The sequence below is a fragment of the Aquarana catesbeiana genome, linkage group LG02 (genome assembly GCF_042186555.1).
Source record: "Aquarana catesbeiana isolate 2022-GZ linkage group LG02, ASM4218655v1, whole genome shotgun sequence".
NCBI classification, from domain to species: Eukaryota; Metazoa; Chordata; class Amphibia; order Anura; family Ranidae; genus Aquarana; species Aquarana catesbeiana.
This window is the reverse complement of record NC_133325.1, coordinates 792,580,816-792,599,314: the sequence shown is the minus strand read 5'-3', so window position 1 is coordinate 792,599,314 and position 18,499 is coordinate 792,580,816.

Genomic DNA, 18,499 nt, shown 5'->3' with positions numbered 1-18,499 from the left:
TGAGACTTTGATCTAACATGAGTGGTACACTTGCCCATTAAGGAAGGATTGAAGATTATTGATTCAGGAAGGATTGAGATTTATTGCATTTTGAGCTTTTTCTAATATTATTGGTACACTTAGATTAGCGCCACATACTTTTGATTATCCTCCCTGTGGATGGCTCCTAATTGAGAGCGCTGGAAAGGTGGTTTTCAGACTGATTCTCAGTGGCAGAGGGAGGGGGGAGGGGAAATCCCCTCTCAACGATGATAAATATCCAAAAAAGGAAGAGAAAACACTCCAATAGTGTAAAAAAGTTTCAGCTTCTTTTTATTTTAAATTGCCATACAGGCATCCATAAAAGTTCCTTGCAAGGAGTTTTTAAAAACAGCTCCGATGTATACAGAAAGTCCGCGCATGCGCAGTCCGTGCGTGCGTGTCGACACACGCACGCACGGACTGCGCATGCGCGGACTTTCTGTATACATCGGAGCTGTTTTTAAAAACTCAGCGCATGCGCAGTCCGTGCGTGCGTGTCGACACGCACGCACGGACTGCGCATGCGCGGACTTTCTGTATACATCGGAGCCGTTTTTAAAAACTCCTTGCAAGGAACTTTTATGGATGCCTGTATGGCAATTTAAAATAAAAAGAAGCTGAAACTTTTTTACACTATTGGAGTGTTTTCTCTTCCTTTTTTGGATATTTATCATCGTTGAGAGGGGATTTCCCCTCCCCCCTCCCTCTGCCACTGAGAATCAGTCTGAAAACCACCTTTCCAGCGCTCTCAATTAGGAGCCATCCACAGGGAGGACAACATCCAAAGTGGAGGATATCTCATGCTGTCTTTCAATGGCTGTCTGGTAAGCCTTTAATCTTTCTGTGGTGACGGTTTTTATCAGCGGTGGAAGTCACGGATTTACCCAGCAGAATTTTCACTCAAGCATTTGTGGACACTATAATATAATTAAGCACGTTATTTATAAAATTTGAATTGGTGTTTGCCATTTTTCACCTATGGATAATATCCATTAATCCTTATTAGGTTAATTAGTAGTTATACCATGTGCACGATTTGCCAGTTTTTCATGGTCTTATTTGCCTTTTAGTATAGTTTATTGTCTACTGTGGAGTAGACATCCAGCGCTGCACTTTTTTTGTATATATATTTGGTTTGTGCCCCCGATCAGGGTTACAGTGTTCAGCTGCAGGACACTTCATTGTTACAGAGTTTTGAACTCACAGTTTCCAGTCACATTTTTTTTGTACACCTAGCGCAAATTTTTCTTTTAAATAATAGAAAATGTATAAATTCCACCAAAATACACTTCACCATTCTATTCTTATCTATACAATCTGGAAGGGAAGCAATAGCTAGTTAGAAGAAGATTTTTACTAAATCAATAAATGCAAGATATAGGTCAGCCCCCAGAGGGGTGGCAGTATACGGCTTATAGTTCCAAACAGGTTCAAAGAAATGCACAGAATGAGCAAAGTTGCTATATAAGTTAGAGATACCATAGTCCAAGGAGTAGGGACAAAACAAGGGGCCCACACCTACATAGGGGTGTATCAGAGTACAGCATCCCCCTTAGGGAATACAAGTAGTCCCAATATTTACAAACCCTTCGGCTTCCACCTAAGTGGGAAGCTAATGCAGTGGCATATCTAGGGCATGGCAGGCTGGGTACCAGCAGTGGGCGCCACTTCAGGATGGCACCGAGCTTCTCAGGGACAGTGGAGGTATTTGCCCCTTTATGTACGATATGGCCCATTCAGATCTGTAAGTGCAGTCAGCTGTCATGGCAATCAAAGCGGATCCACGCCAGTGGAGGTCTGAATGGGGCTGGGACCATTTGATTAAGTACAAAAATATCTCTGCTAATACACCCCATATACCATGCTGTACATTTTCAGTTCTAAAAGGCCTCATTCCATATACCATGCTGTAACTTCCCTATTCGACAAGGCCTCATTCCATATACCATGCTGTACATTCCCAATTCTACAATACCTCGTTATATATACCAAGCTGTACATTCCCAATTCTACAATACCTCATTCCATACACCATGCTGTACATTCCCAATTCTACAATGCCTCATTCCATATACCATGCTGTACATTCCCAATTCTACAATACCTCGTTATATATACCATGCTGTACATTCCCAATTCTACAATACCTCATTCCATATACCATGCTGTACATTCCCAATTCTACAATGCCTCATTCCATATACCATGCTGTATATTCCCAATTCTACAATACCTCATTCCATATACCATGCTGTATATTCCCAATTCTGCAAGGCCTCATTCCATATACCATGCTATACATTCCCATTTCTACAATACCCTGTTATATATACCATGCTGTACATTTCCAATTCTACAAGGCCTCATTCCATATGCCATGCTGTACATTCCCAATTCTACAAAGCCTCATTCTATATACCATGCTGTACATTCCCAATTCTTCAAGGCCTCATTCCATATACCATGCTGTACATTCCCAATTCTGCAAGCCCTCATTCCATATACCATGCTGTATATTCCCAATTCTGCAAGGCCTCATTCCATATACCATGCTGTACATTCCCAATTCTACAAATGGGAATGCTGTACATTCCCAATTCTACAAGACCTCATTATATATACCATGCTGTACATTCCCAATTTTACAATACCTCGTTATATATACCATGCTGTACATTCCTAATTCTACAATACCTCGTTATATATACCATGCTGTACATTCCCAATTCTGCAAGGCCTCATTCCATATACCATGCTGTACATTCCCAATTCTGCAAGGCCTCATTCTATATACCATGCTGTACATTCCCAATTCTGCAAGGCCTCATTCCATATACCATGCTATACATTCCCATTTCTACAATACCCTGTTATATATACCATGCTGTCTATTCCCAATTCTACAAGGCCTCATTCCATATACCATACTGTACATTTCCAATTCTGCAAGGCCTCATTCCATATGCCATGCTGTACATTCCCAATTAAATCTGCAACGCCTTATTCCATATACCATGCTGTACATTCCCAATTCTACAAGGCCTCATTCCATATACCATGCTATACATTCCCAATTCTACAATATCTCGTTATATATCATGCTGTACATTCCCAATTCTACAAGGCCTCATTCCATATACCATGCTATACATTCTCATTTCTACAATATCTCGTTATATATCATGCTGTACATTTCCAATTCTACAAGGCCTCATTCCATATACCATGCTATACATTCCCAATTCTACAATATCTCGTTATATATCATGCTGTACATTCCCAATTCTACAAGGCCTCATTCCATATGCCATGCTGTACATTTCCAATTCTGCAACGCCTCATTCCATATACTATGCTGTACATTCCCAATTCTGCAGTGCCTCATTCCATATACCATGATACATTCCCAATTCTACAATATCTCGTTATAGATACCATGCTGTACATTTTCAATTCTGCAAAGCCTCATTCAATATACCATGCATTATGTTAATTCTACAAGGCCTCATTCCATACACCATGCTGTACATTTCCAATTCTACAATATCTCATTCCATATAGCATGCTGTACATTTCCAGTTCTACGAAGTCTCATTCCATATACCATGCTGTACATTTCCATCCCACCTGGAACAGCTCCTTAGCACTGTCTGTACTTGACCTTCTCAACCTCCCCACACTGGTGAAGCTGAAAGACAAGGCTCTGATGTGAAAAGGGGACTGTGGTGATGGGGGGACTCTGATATGATGGGGCCTCTTACATAAGGGGGTACTCTCATATGGTACAGGCTTCTGATGTAAATGAGGGACCCTGAAGTGAAGGGGGGCTCTGATGTGAAGGAGGACTTCTGATGTGACTGGGGAACATCTGTGGTGATGGGGGACCCTCTGATCTGAAGAAGGCTTTTGATGTGAAGCTAATTTCCTCAAAATGATTACAATTTAGATGGGTGATTTTGCACACTTTTCAAGGGTGCCATGACCAAATAAAGGTTGAGAAATGCTGCCCTACACCATCAGATATTATCTAATTCCTAACAAACATATAATTATTGTTAATGATTACCCAGAACCCCGAAAGGGACACAATATATCTTTCAACCAAGAAATGGAGCAGAAGGATCAGAATGGGGGATGAGCCAAATGTACCTGGGCTTGGTTCAGGAATAAAGTTCTGCTGCCAAATATCAACCCCATTAAAGTCAATGGTGGCCAACTTGTAAAACCCAGTAATGACCATTTTCTAGGCTAATAGGCAAGGGAGTGTCAAACAAATGGCCTAGGGGGCTTGGTCACTGTCCTGGGTAATGTGTACCAAAGCAAATAAAAATTTTGAAATTCCATTTGAAGGAAAGTGATTGTATTACTGCTTAAAGAGAAACTTTAAAAATTCAGAATTCCTTGAAATAACATGCCTGAAGAGTGCCCTTATCTGTGAAGTGGGGCATCTGTACGATGTGTACAATCTACTACACCAAAACTGACATTTACAAAGAAAAAAATCCCGGTAAATGACAGCTCCCAGTCACTTCCTTCAGTTTGTAAGCAAGTAGAATCCTGAGATTCTTCCTAGCAGCTCAGGCTGCCATCTTCAGAAATCGGAAATAATTTTGCCCTTCCTGCCTGGTGGAATGGGCTCAGATCCTATACAACATCTGACAATAGAGACCTGGGCAGCATTCAATCACAACACATTTTTTTGGCCTGTTTTTTACTTGATAGTGCATAGAAACACATATATATTTAAAGATCTAGTCCAGGGGTGCCCAACCTTTTGAGGAGCGAAAGCCACTTTAGTGACTTGGTAACTGGTCGCGGGCCACAAAGAGCGGAGCGGGCAGATGACAGGTCCGTGTCCACTTCGCATATGCAGAGCAGACATGGACACAGTCCGCTCTACTCCTATGGGCCCTCCGTTCCGCCCCAGACAGAAGGGGGCGTATCCCTTTCTGTTTTTTAAGTGGATCGGATTGGAGATAGGTGGGTGTAAATGGACACAAGTCTGTTTACATCTGCCGTTCTACAGAGGTGAATGGAGGGTCCGATCAGGTCCACCTGAAAAATGCCTGTGCACCCCCTATGGACGGGCCGCCACTGCTGAGAGTGCTGATCAGGAGCCAGTCGGCTGCTGGTTTTCCAGCATGCTCATCCGACAGAAGACTGCCAAACCGCTGGCTTCTGTCGGACAGACCGACGTACACACAGGCCGAACAACCGCTGGTTTTTATTGAACCGGCTTATTTCGCCCGCATTCGGCCTGTGTGTACTAGGATTGGAGTTACCACAAACAATGCTATGGCCAAGAGGCCCTAGATTCCCACATGTCCTCTCTTCTAGACTCAATAATACTCTATGTTGTATTCACTTGACTGTATTCAGTGTGAAAATGGAACAACCACTGAACCTAATCACCCCCCCCCACCCCCACATCCCTACACCTCTCTGTTGACTAATGGTTTGCCTTGGATAGTTTTGTTATTTTATAATGCAAATAATCAATAAAGATATATTTAAACATAATTTGAAGGTAAGAACCCCTCCCATCTTCAGTCTCGTCTCTTCTTTCTTGCTTTCAGGATCTGCTGTGTTGTTAGCTATAGGAGATTCAGTGTCTGGGATTGGATCTGAGAATATAAAACCCGGGATGACAGGTCAGGTGACAGCACAGAATATCCTCAGATCACACATGATTTATAACTGTGTCAATGAAAAAGAAGAAAGCCTCAACATGTCCTCACTATTTATTCCATCATGATTGCCGATACAAGTTCATTGAAGTGTATGTAGCACTGTTAGATCTTGCAGCTCTCCAACTAGCAAAAGGGATGCTCAATAATACTAAAATAATCAGTGACAGAGAGATATGCTAATCAGTGTATTTTTCCTTTATTCACTGGGTGGGGATGGGGAAAAGTCCTGTAAGTGAAAGTGAAACTGCAGCCATAACAGTCACGACCCCCACCCGCAATGCAGGACTGTGCTGTGTGGCAGAGCTGTGTACATCTCAGGACTGGGTGGACAGAAATACTAATCCTCTGGTAGGTCTCTATGAAATACAGAGGAACCCTTGATCAAACTTTCAGGTCTCGGGAACCCCTGACAGCAGTTACTATATCACACCTCCCAACATTTTGAGATGGGAATGAGGGACACATACTAGCAAATGTATGTAGGCATAGGACACAACTCCTGTCACGCCCCCTTAAAGGAGAATCAACCAAAAAAGGTTAAATAAATCCACAAGGGACTTTTTTTACCACTACTATTTCTTTATATTGGCTTTAAAAATTTACAAATGCAGCAATATATCATTTGGATGAAAGGTTTAGCACTGGGAAACACTTTTTGAAAGATAAAAGTGCCGTCGCACCACGCTGCACCCTACCCACATACTCATTGCTCAAAGAACCCATAGCAGCCTATGGAGGAACTCTCGGATTCCATGGAACCCTGGTTGAGAAAGGCTGCTATAGACTTGTTACTAGACATGTGCAATTCGTTTCTGTCCGAATACAAATTCGGACAAATTTTTGGTTATTCGGAGATTCGGATTTATCCGAATGAAAAAGTAACGAATAGTAACCAATTTAGTTGAAATTAGTTAAAATTTGTTTTGTTTATTCATTTTCTAACAAGTTCCAACGTTTCAGAAAGATTAGAATTTGGATCGGTCAAAAAACGATCGACTGATTTGAATTCTGTGTGAAGAAATAGCTGGTTGTTAAGCAGCGGCCGGGAAGCCGGCCACCCATGTCCTTAACAACCATGACTCATCATCTGTCAGCGTGCTTCCCCACTGACCGATGAATATAAAGAAAACAATGTCGGCATTGCCTGGCAATAGAATTAAAAAAACAAACAAACAAAAAACAGACCCTTACATGATCATGCAGCCCAGCAGGTCAGGAAAGGGGGGCAAGCTCTGGCCCACCCCAAAGCACCTTGTCCCCATGTTCAAGAGCCTCTTCCCGACAACCCTGGGCTGTGGTTGTCGAGGTCTGTGGGCAGGGGGCTTATCGGAATCTAGAAGCCCTTTTTAACAAGGGGGCCCCCCAGATCCTGGCCCCCCCTATGTGAATGCCCATGTCAAAAAATAATAAAAACACACAGACAGTTTTTGACAAATCCTTTATTAAAAAATAAAGAACAGTGTCCCCCCCATGTAGATCCGTTGTCATTCACGCCGCCCGCCAACTCAAAAAAAAAAGTTTGCTCTCGCCAACACAGAGGCTCTATGCCTACTGCAGGCTCCTCCATTTGACAGTTCTTTTATAGGAAAAGGGCATGGCCACCTGTCTACGCCACTTGGTGGCACCACCGCTTCTAACATCACAGATCCCTCATGCACTGGTCTGTGACATCAGAAGTGGGCGGTGCAACCAGGTGATGTAGAAAGGTGGCCCCGCCCCTTCCGTTTAAAATAACTTTCAAACTAATAAGCCTCTGTGTCGGCGAGAGCGTTTTTTTTTCTTTTCTCGGCAGTGTGATTGATGACAGATCTACATCAGGGGACTCTGTTTTTTTTTTTAAATAAAGGATTTGTCAAACACTGTCTCTGTGTTTTTATTTTTTTACACTTTTTTGCTGAATAGGTACGGGTACTATGGGTACCCAATACCCATTCACATGAGTGGGGCAGAATCTGGGGGCCCCCCTTGTTAAGGCAGGCTTCCAGATTCTGATAATTCCCTGCCCACAGTCCAGAGTTGTCGGTAAGAGGCCGTTGTCCCCATCAACATTGGGACAAGGTGCTTTGGGGTGGGGGCAGAGCCCCCCCACCCCAAAGCACCCACCCCCTCATGTTGAGGGCATGTGGCCTGGTATGGTTCAAGAGGGGGGGTGCACTTGCTTGTCCCCCCTTTCCTGACCTGCCGGGCTGCATGCTCAGATAAGGGTCTGGTATGGAATTTGGGGGGACCCCACACGTTTTTTTTTAAATATTTTGGTGTGGGGTTCCCCTTGAAATCCATACCACACCCAAAGGCCCTGGTATAGACTGGGGGGACCTCATTCAGGTTTTTTTAACATTTTTCTATTGCTGGGCAATGCCGGCATTGTTTTCTTTACATTTATCTGTCAGTGGGGAAGCCCACTGACAGATGATGACTCATGGTTGTTAAGGACGCTGGCGCCCAGCTTCCTGGCCCACTGCTTATTTCTTCACACATAATTTGAGTCGGTTGATCGTTGTTCGATTGATCCGAATTCTAATCGTTCTAAAACCGTATTTTAACAGATTTCTACGAAATTATTTTTAACAAAAACAAAATAAAATTTTACGAAAATGAAACTAAACTAATCCCAAAACCAAACTAAAGAATATCATAACAAAACAAAATTAGTAAGATAACGGGCCTATCCGAGTGTCAAAGATGTCAATGGCGGCTGTGGCCTGGTCCGGCCTAGTGAAGCCTGCCGAGCAGATATCCTGCGGGGGCTGCACTGTGGCTGGTCCAGCCTGGGCTCAGAAGTGCGGGCCTCCTGTCTCCATTCACCCTGTCACCCCTTCACATCCCTGCCACGGCCTGGTGTGCTACGAGAGACTTCCTATTTGAGCTGTGGTATCCTGGGGCCTAGTGTCTCCTGTCTTCTGCTGCCTCTGTCCCACTGCTCTGGGCCTTCCCCACCCTGGCACTCCCAGCCCCACATCCTCACTACCTTCCCCCTGCCTGTGTGTTTGCTGTGAGGTGAGGGGCTGCTGGTAAACACTGACTGCCTGTCCACCTTGTGATCTCCAGGGGCCCAAAACCTGTGTCCAGCTTGGGTCGCCACTAGCCACCTCCTGGATACTCCTCTGGGCAGGGATGAACATCCCCTATAGTGGTCTCCCTTGGTGACTTACCAGATGTCCTCCTCCTCCAAAAAGGGGAAGAGGTACTCCAAAGCCGCTAAGAACAACACACCGCTCCGGCTACCACCACCCCCTTCCCCGCAAAAGGATCCCATTCTAATCGGTCGGCTCGGGCCCTGCTGGCCGATCTGGAAATGGATCCTAGAGAGACTCCAATGGCAGAGGGGTCAGCCCCACCGTCTCAAGACAGTACGGCCACGTTCCTTGCTGCGATCGAGCAGAATAGGACCTCGCTGCTGGTGCGCATTGACCATCTTGCTGATGAGTGCAACTTAATATGTAATGATCTCGACAAAATAAGGGGGAGAAAGACCGAAACTGAGACCAGAGTGTCAGCCACCGAAGATCTTACAGCCACCCATGCCGCCTCCATTGCTGAGTTGCAGCGCACAGTAGAGTCCCTTGTTGCAAAATCAGACGATGCTGAAAACAGACTGAGGCAGAATAATATCAGAGTCCTGGGTCTGCCTGAGAGAGAAGAGGGGGATCGCCACGCTGAATTCGCAGAGGAGTTCTTTAAAACTCTCCTGGGCCTTACAGATGTCCCCCCTACTTACGTGCTTGAAAGGGCTCATCGGGCGCCCATGTGCCGTGCCATCCCAGGGAATCTTCCTCGCCCTTTTCTGGTTTACTTCCTCAACTATCTCTGAAGCCTGGAAACATCCCACACCCAGATATGGCAACGCCTCTGTTCTTCTTTTCCCCAACTTTTCGCCTGACTTGCAGAGCAAGAGAAAAACCTTCAATGATGTCCGTAGACGACTCAGAGATAAGAGCATTAAATACAGCATGCTTTACCGGCCGCTTGCGGGTCCAACATGATGGAGCGATCGGTTTTTTTGACAACCCAGAGGATGCTGACGACTGGCTGACCACCCTACAATGTTGGATTCTTCTTATTAATCCATCTGATGCACAGATCTTACATATCCTTGTTTGCTCCATCCTACTTAACCTTCTGCAAATACCGGAGTTACCCCAAATGTACCTCTATACGTGACCCACATTTGACCCTCACGGTTTGTTTGTTTTATGAAAAGAGGAAGACCTGGTGCTCTCCATATACCTGGAGAAACTCCAATATCTGGAGGAACTATACCACTGTTCCAGATTGCCCAATCCCTCTCGCTGTGATGGGATACACTCCCCCCACCCTTGCCTACTGTTATAGATTGAACACGAGCTGGGGTTGTCCCGGGAACTTTGAGCCTCACGTACACGACATCTACTATCAAGTTTAGGGTACAAAACTACCTTGACGACAGTTGGGGTTATGCCAGGCAGTAGGGAGTTGAATGTACTTTTAGTTGTTTATCACACATGCTCAGGTTACACACCATTTCTCTTGCTGGACTATATTGTCTTCATCTTGTTTTTTTCTCCTGTTCACCTCTCTCCCCTCCAGAATCCTTGGATGGCTACACCATCTGGACTGTCTCTGCACCTGGCCCATGGAAAGGACATCAATGGGTATAGGTCTCCTATGTTCCTAATGCAACTAAGATTTTCTATTCTAAATGGGTATAGATTTAAAGTTAATATCTTGGAATATTGGAATGTTGAATGACAGGGTGAAAAGATCTTTGTTGTTTAGGTATCTGCAGTCTCATAAAACTCTCATTTTGTTTCTTCAAGAAACTCACCTAATGGGCAGCAAAATCCTAGCGCTCAAGCAGGTGAGGGTGAAGCAAGGGTTCTGTGCTACATACTCCTCCTATGCGAGGAGCGTGACTATTCTGCTGAACAAGTCGCTTCCTTGCTCGGTAGAACACGTTTTCATTGATCTGGGGGGAAGATACCTCATTTTAATTCTTGAACTGTATACCCAGCGCTGGGCGATAGTCAGTGTGTATGTCCCTCCTCTGTTTGACTCCTACATCCTGTATACTATAGTTACCAAAATAGCCCCCTCCAGGTCCACAATATTATAGTTGGAGGGGACTTTAACGCCATCCTAGATCACACAAGGGACACTACTAATCCCCTTAGACCTGCCCTCCCTGATTTAGTCCTCTGGGCAGACACTTTTGGTCTTAAGGAGATTTGGCGGTGGAAACATCCGGAAGATAGGACCTATTCACATATCTCAACATCGCATAGATCGGGGACGCGTATAGACTTAATGTTAATGTTTGGGTCTGCTTCTGCCCTGTCTCAGGTTGGGGCGGTCTCCTATCTCCCGGCAGGTCTTTCAGACCACTCGCTGCTGGAGCTGGGCTTGACTCTTGGTACCTCCCATGAACCGGGATGCTGGAGGCTAGCCTCCCATTCGATAGACAATCCTCAAATCCAGGAGCTGGTGGGGCCCAAACTCTCAGAATACTGAACGCTTAATGAAGGGTCAACTTCCCTTGATGTGGTATGGGAGGCAGGCAAGGCTCATGGCAGGGGGAATATGTCTCCTCTATCAAGGCAGTGAGATCCAGGTTTGCCTCACAGACCACTCAATTGGAACAGTGTGAAAGGGCGGCATTGGAACTTTTCACAGGACACCCAACACCTGAATATTATTCTACTCTGGCCCAGGCGAGAAGAGATTTGAAGCTCCACTACACCTCGCTAGTGCAATTTGATGTGCGGAAGTTTGTTGCCAAGCTTTTCGAATCGGGAGACAAGAATGGCAATTTACTGGCCAACCTGGTGGTGGAACCCACGCTCCAAACAGTGATCCCTAGAATTCAGACTTCCACTGGTTGCCAGGTTACAGACCCCGAAGGTATGTTGAAGGAATTCCATCTCTTTTATAGCAAATTGTATGATGATCCGTTCCCTAAGCCAGTTGAAGCCATGTTGGAGGAACTAGGGGGAATTACCTTGCCCCTTCTTTCCGAGGAGGACAGGGATGCCCTAGATAAGCCTTTAACACAATGAGAGATAGAAGATGCAATTTGCTCCTTGCCTAACAAATCCCTGAGCCCTGATGGTTTACCTGGGGAATGGGATCAAATCCACGCTGCTTTACTGGCTCCCAAGCTAACCCGGTTATTTGCAGATTGCCTGGAATCCGAGAGGTTGCCAGATAGTATGTATCAGGCACATGTAGCTGCCCAAACCAGCGAAGGACCTCACTTCCTGTTCATCCTATAGACCCAAGTGCTAGCCAGTAGAATTATGAAGGTTCTACCATCCCTTGTCAATATAGACCAGACCGGCTTCATGCCTGGCAAATCCATGGACATAAACCTTAGACGAGTTTTCATCCATCTCCAGCTCCCACCTGAGGAGAATGCCTCCCGTATCTTGGTTTCCCTTGACATTGAGAAAGCTTTCGATACAGTTAGATGGTCCTATATGATGCAGGTTCTGGAAAACTTTGGCTTTGGCCCAATTTTCCGGAAATGGATCGGCCTACTATACAAGACCCCTTCGGCCCATATTAAACTAAATGGTAGGCTCTCGCCCTCCTTTCCAATTGGGAGGGGGACAAGGCAGGGGTGTCCTCTATTCATTGCATTGTTTGCCCTGGTCATGGAGCCTTTGGAGGCCTTGCGGGAAACAAGTGGGGTGTCTGGAATCCAGGTCGGCTCGGTAATCGAGAAACTTTCTTTGTATGCTGACGACCTAATCCTCTTCTTGCGGGACCTTGGTCCCTCGCTCTCGGAGGCGCTTCGGCTTCTGGACCACTTTGCGACTCTCTCTGGCCTCCAAACACGCTGGAATAAATCGCTTATTCTACCCATAGATCCCCGGGCACAGAGGCTGTGATCCTACTTCTCCTCTACAATGGGCAAGCACCATTAGATACCTAGGGATCAATATTTCTTCCAATACCCAGGACTTTAGCAAACTTAATTTATCCCCAGTGCTACAGTGGTGCAAACTATAGTTGAAGGCCTGGTCGAACCTCCCATTATCTCCTATAGGGAAAATGAATTTAATAAAAATGAAAATACTCCTGGTCTTGCTGTATATTTTACGACACTCCCTGGTTTGGATACCTAAAACTTTTTTCCGGCAGTTGGACTCTGTAGTGGCCTCCTTCTTGTGGCAATCACATCCGGCTAGACTCGGTAGAAAAATCTTGCGTAGGCCCTGGACACAGGGGGGACTTGCCTGCCCGGACTTTCATACCTACTATTTAGTGGCAATGCTCACCCATGCACACAACTGGCTGGTCTCGGATGACACTAATGTGTCAGTTGTTCTGGAGGCAGCACATTTAGGATCCTTTGAAGCCCTTCGCAACACCCTCTATAGGGAGTGGGGTTCTCCGGTACTTTTAACACTTGCTATGAAAGTGGTTATTAAGGCATGGCACACAGTAGTGAATAAACCTAAATTTAGTAAAAGTTATATGGTCCCCTAACACACCGCTTTGGTGCAAGCCAAAATTACGGGAATTTCACTCTCTGAAGGACCCGGGCTTATGGGCCAGCAGGGGTATCAAGTATTTGAGGGATATATGCGATGATTCTGGGATATTTACATTTGATAGGCTGAAAAACAAATTCAAACTCCTGAACTCTTTCTTTTTCAGGTTCCTGCAGCTCTGCCACGCCTTTGATTCACAATTTAAATCAGTCAAGCTCTGGCTGGAACATGACGACCTGGAGAACCTTTTAGAGGATGCTGATCTCTCAAAACCACTTTCCCAAACTTACCGAGCACTCCTACCATCCATCCAGGTTGGACTGGATGGTCTGCGTGGTTTGTGGCAGGCAACTGGACAGTGAAGACTGGGAAGACCTGTGGGATTACCCAATTTAGCCACTGGTTGCAACTAGGGACAAACTGATCCAATTCAAAATCCTACACACGATCTACTACACGCCTCAACGCCTCCACCGCATATACCCAGCCTCATCAGCCAGCTGCTGGATATGCTCTGGTACTCCTGCAGGTTTCACACATATATTCTGGGAATGCCCACAGATCCGGGACTATTGGTGGGAGGTAACTCAATTTGTTCATGGTTTAACCACCATTCCTATCCCTCAGACAATTCGTGTCTGGCTCATTGGCCTAGTGGAACAACTATCACTTGCTAAAGCAACGCGCACCCTAATAAGTATCTGTATTTTTATGTGAGAAAAGCCATAGTACTGAAATGGAAGTCAGCTAATCCCCCACCCTGTCATCATGGAAGCATCTAGTAAACACAATAATACCACTCTATAAAGCAACATATCTGTCCCAAGGATGCCCCAAAAAAATATGAAAACGTCTGGCATCTTTGGACAGACTCAGAGTCCACAACAGATGATCAGCCCTCAGGGAAATAACCCAGATAGATTTGCCCTGCATATACCCGGCTCTGCTAAGAGCTGAGATCCAGACAACTGGAGGTGTAAGATTAGAATTTAAAACAACCACACTTATTCTTAAATATCCGGATAGCATTAAAGGCCGATAACTAAAAGAAAGATGTGGTCCTCCAGGAAACTGTTAAGCCGCCTCTATTTCTCCTTTGAACCCGGGTTCCACCTATGGGTGTATGGATAGAACTCTCTGATCGATCGGGTAATCAAGACACACACATGGGATGGTGAATTAAAATTACAATGGTTTACTGGGTTTGCATATATCTTATACACTTACAGAGAGAGAGAAAAACCTCCCTCTTATTATCAGCCAATGAGATTAAAGCATAGACTTTATGAAAAAATAAGCATAAAACGTCATAAATTGCATATTCTGCCTATAGATATCCCTCAGGCTATATCTAAATATAAGTTTATATATATATGTGACCACGTATGCTAGGCAATCTGCCAATGTTCCAGACACCCAACTTCTAACATGTTATAACTTTGTTATTCATTGTCTGTCTATATTAAAATGTCAGGCTAACCACACGTACATCCTGTTCAAGTACATAGCTCGCAAATAATCTTTGCACTTCTAATTTTCTGCATAAGAAAGCAAAATACATTTCTTTTTGTATAACATATCTTAAAGCAGCACTCTAACATCCTTACAATCCCTGCTTTGATCATAACAGACGAAAAGTCTGTATTGATCACCAATATTATTCATTATACCATCTCTGTTTTGTGTAAAGCACAGAAACAAAAGAACATATTATATTATCATTGAAAAAGCTAATAGGCAGATTGACAAGTTTCTTTTAGGGGGGGAAAGGGGGAAAAAGAATCTGGCAAGTCACTTCACCTATTTGGGGAACAGGGGGAGAACCAGAGTCTGTAGGGGGTTCTTGTTATTGAGAGAATTAGAGTTCCAATTTTTCATCTGTGGACATGTATATTTTTCAGTGATCAGGGGCTTTCTTTATCCTTGATTTGTGGATCCATTGTGGGCTCTGGTCAGTCAGGACTGCTGTTCTTGCAACTTTCAATACTTCAAAAGATCCTTGGAAGATCGGGCCCGTGTGTCTTCTTGCTGCTAGTTGCTTGACCAACACCCTGTCTCTGGGTATAAAAGGATGTGTTGGTTCTGTGGAGAGAGGAGGAAAGGTGACAGCTACCTTGTCATAATTTTCTGTAAAGCTACTTACCAGGTTTTTCACGTACTCTTCCTGTAAAGAATATAGATTAGGTTCCTCTCCTATTTCTATCTATTTCCTCTGTGTTGGTTTTCCCATTAATATCTCATAAGAGGATAAGCCATTTCTAGAATGGGGTGAGGTACGGATTTGGAAAAGTATTGCGGGAAGAAAAGCTAACCAGTTTCCCAAAGTTCCTCCTGTCTCTTTCTTTAGTTTATCTTTAATATTTCTGTTCATCCTTTCTACTACTCCTTCACTTTGGGGATGATAAGGGATGTGTAGTTTCCATTGAATACCTATCAAATCAAACTATCAGCGAGTGCATTCCCTTTTGCTATTTCTGTTTTATCATATGAGTGCCCGCGAACCTTAATTACATTAATGTGGCGAGGAAGAAGGAGCGTTTCAATAAAGCATCCACATGCTATCTGTGTAAACATTCACATCCTGTCCTTCAAAGAGGGGTTGCGCTGAAGTTACTCACAGTGGTTTACTTTCTAAGATATTGTCTGGGAGCCTGACAACTGAGTAACCAGACTTGTATGTGTGATCATCAGGACGTGTACAGCTAACGTCTACAAACACATGTAGGTAATCAGGGTTAGGGGTGTCTTTTAAATCAGAACGTGGTGAAGTAGATTCTAAAAGCTGTTGATTACAGTCATGTTGAAGAATAGGATCAGTTTCTGAAAGATACAAGAGACAGTGTAGAAACCTGACTTGTGGTGTTGTCTCTGAACATGATTTGAGTTCAAGGTTCTGTGTGTTAAAGAGTATAACTTCATAGCCACTTGTATGTTGTGCTGTCATATGCTGAGTACTCATGTTCTGCATAAGGTGAACTACCGAATGTGTTGTGTATAATGTTGTCTGCCCTCCCAATGTTAATTTGGATACCTCCTTTACAGCCATTGCACAAGCCGTGAGAGCTTGAAGGCGAGAGGGCATCCCCTGAACCTGCACGGGTAAGACCCAATGCAGGTGCCCTTGAGAGGGACGCAGTGAGGGTGGTAAATGCTTGTAGCATTTCCTCAGTCCAATTAATCATTTTTGGAGAGCCCAACAACGTAGCTGCTCTAAGGATTGAATCCCAGTGTGAGCAATCAGGTATCCATCGTCTGCAGTAGACAATCGAGCCGAGGAAGGAGAGAAGCGCGGCCTTCTCCTTCGGGGGACTGAGGCATGTAAGTACTTTGACCCAAGCCGGTGACACCAAACGTTCCCCTTGTTTGATTATACACCCCAAATACTCAACCTGCGACCTGCATCACTGGATCTCTTTGCAAGACACCAAATGACCTTCTGAGGCAAGGCGATGCTCAGAGTTGGACTCACAGCGTCCCTGGCTCTCACTACACAGCAGTAGGTCATCTACATATTGAAGCAGTATGGAACCCTGAGGAGGTGTCCAGTCATCAAGGGATCGTTTCAATACCATAGAGAAGGCTGCTATCACGTACCTGGTAGAAGAGCCTGAATGGACGAGCAAGGCCTCCCTTACCACTCTGACTTAGGGCCCCTGATAGAGCAAACAGAAGGCGCCAAAGTACAGAGTCGCACGAGTGCCAGAAAGTCTTTGGTGGTAGCAGGGTAGCGGGTCCAGTCATACTGAAAAGACACAGAGAAGCTTCCGCTGGAGACTAGCAGATGGCAGCAGGTGCAGATGACAACGACAAGCAGCAGGGTCAGACAGGCAGGGTCATACACGGCAGATCAAATCAGGTACTAGGTGCAGGCAGGATCGTAGTCAGGAACAAGCCAGGTCAAACCAGATCAGCAGTGCAGGTGCCAGGGAGAAAGCAGAAGATTAGTCACAGGACAAGCCGGGGTCGGTACAGGCAGAGTTCAAGGGAAGGTAACAAGACAAGCCAGGAATCAGGATACAGGTTCACAGGGTACTGGATACTCAGAAGCTGAAGACAAGGCAGCACCAGGCCAAGCACCAGCTGGACTTAAATAGATCGTTTGGCGCCAACGTGAACGAGCGCTAGTGCGCGCGTTAGATACGTGCGGAAGTGTGAAGGTGCCGATCGTTGCTCAGGAATGCGTGACGGCCACTGTTTGCGCTCTTGTTCGCGCATGCGCACGTCTAAATGCCAAAGCCCAGTTTCTGTGTGCAACAGGAATATGTCTTTTTCTGTGCCTTAGACATCTTCGAGGCTGTCTGCTGATGGGTGTATCCTGACATTGCCCCCCTCCAATGGGCAGCCTCCGGATGCCCAACTGAGCTAGTCTCTCCGGGTGGTTTTGACAGAATGCTTGGACAAGTCTGTTGGCATGAATATTGCCCTCTGGTTCCCATGAATTTTCCTCAGGTCCGTACCCTTTCCATTTGACCAAGTACTGGACCTGATTCTGTCTCTTCCTGCAATCCATGATCGCCTCGACCTCGTACTCCTCTTCCCCATCTACCATTACAGGTGCAGGAGGATTACTACTCCGTTCGGGAAATGGATCTCGACTAGCAGGCTTCAGTAGAGATATATGGAAAACTGGGTGAATTCTGAAGGAATCCGGGAGTGCCAACTCATAAGCCACATTATTGATCCTTTTCTTCACCCTGAAGGGTCCCACAAACCTAAGGCCCAGTTTTCTAGATGGGCAGGCTAATTTCAGATTAGTCGTAGCTAACCAGACCGGATCACCAGGTTCCAAAATCAACTCTCCCCGCTTCTTCTTGTCAAAGGATTTTTTATAGTCTTCCTGGGCCTTGGTCATCGTCTTCTGTAATAACTGATTGTTGGACCTGAAAAAGTTTATTGTGTCCTGAACTGCCGGAACAGGGCATTCTGGAGCGGAGGCAGTCAAAAATGAAGGGTGGAACCCATAGTTGGTGAAGAATGGGGCTTGTTTGATGGCAGAATGCTCTGAATTATTATACGCAAACTTCGCCAGAGGTAATAGTGCCACCCAGTCATCCTGCGAGAAGGAAGAAAAACAGCGTAAGTATTGCTCTAACGTCTGGTTGGTCCTTTCAGTTTGACCATTGGTCTGGGGGTGGTAAGCTGAGGAAAAGGATAGTTCGATTTTCAAGGATTTACACAAGGCTCTCCAAAATCTGGATGTGAATTGTACCCCGCGGTCCGACACGATATTGGCAGGAAGTCCATGTAGTCTCACAATTTCTTTAATAAAGACCTGCACTGTCTCAGAAGCAGACGGGGTACCCTTCATGGGTAGGA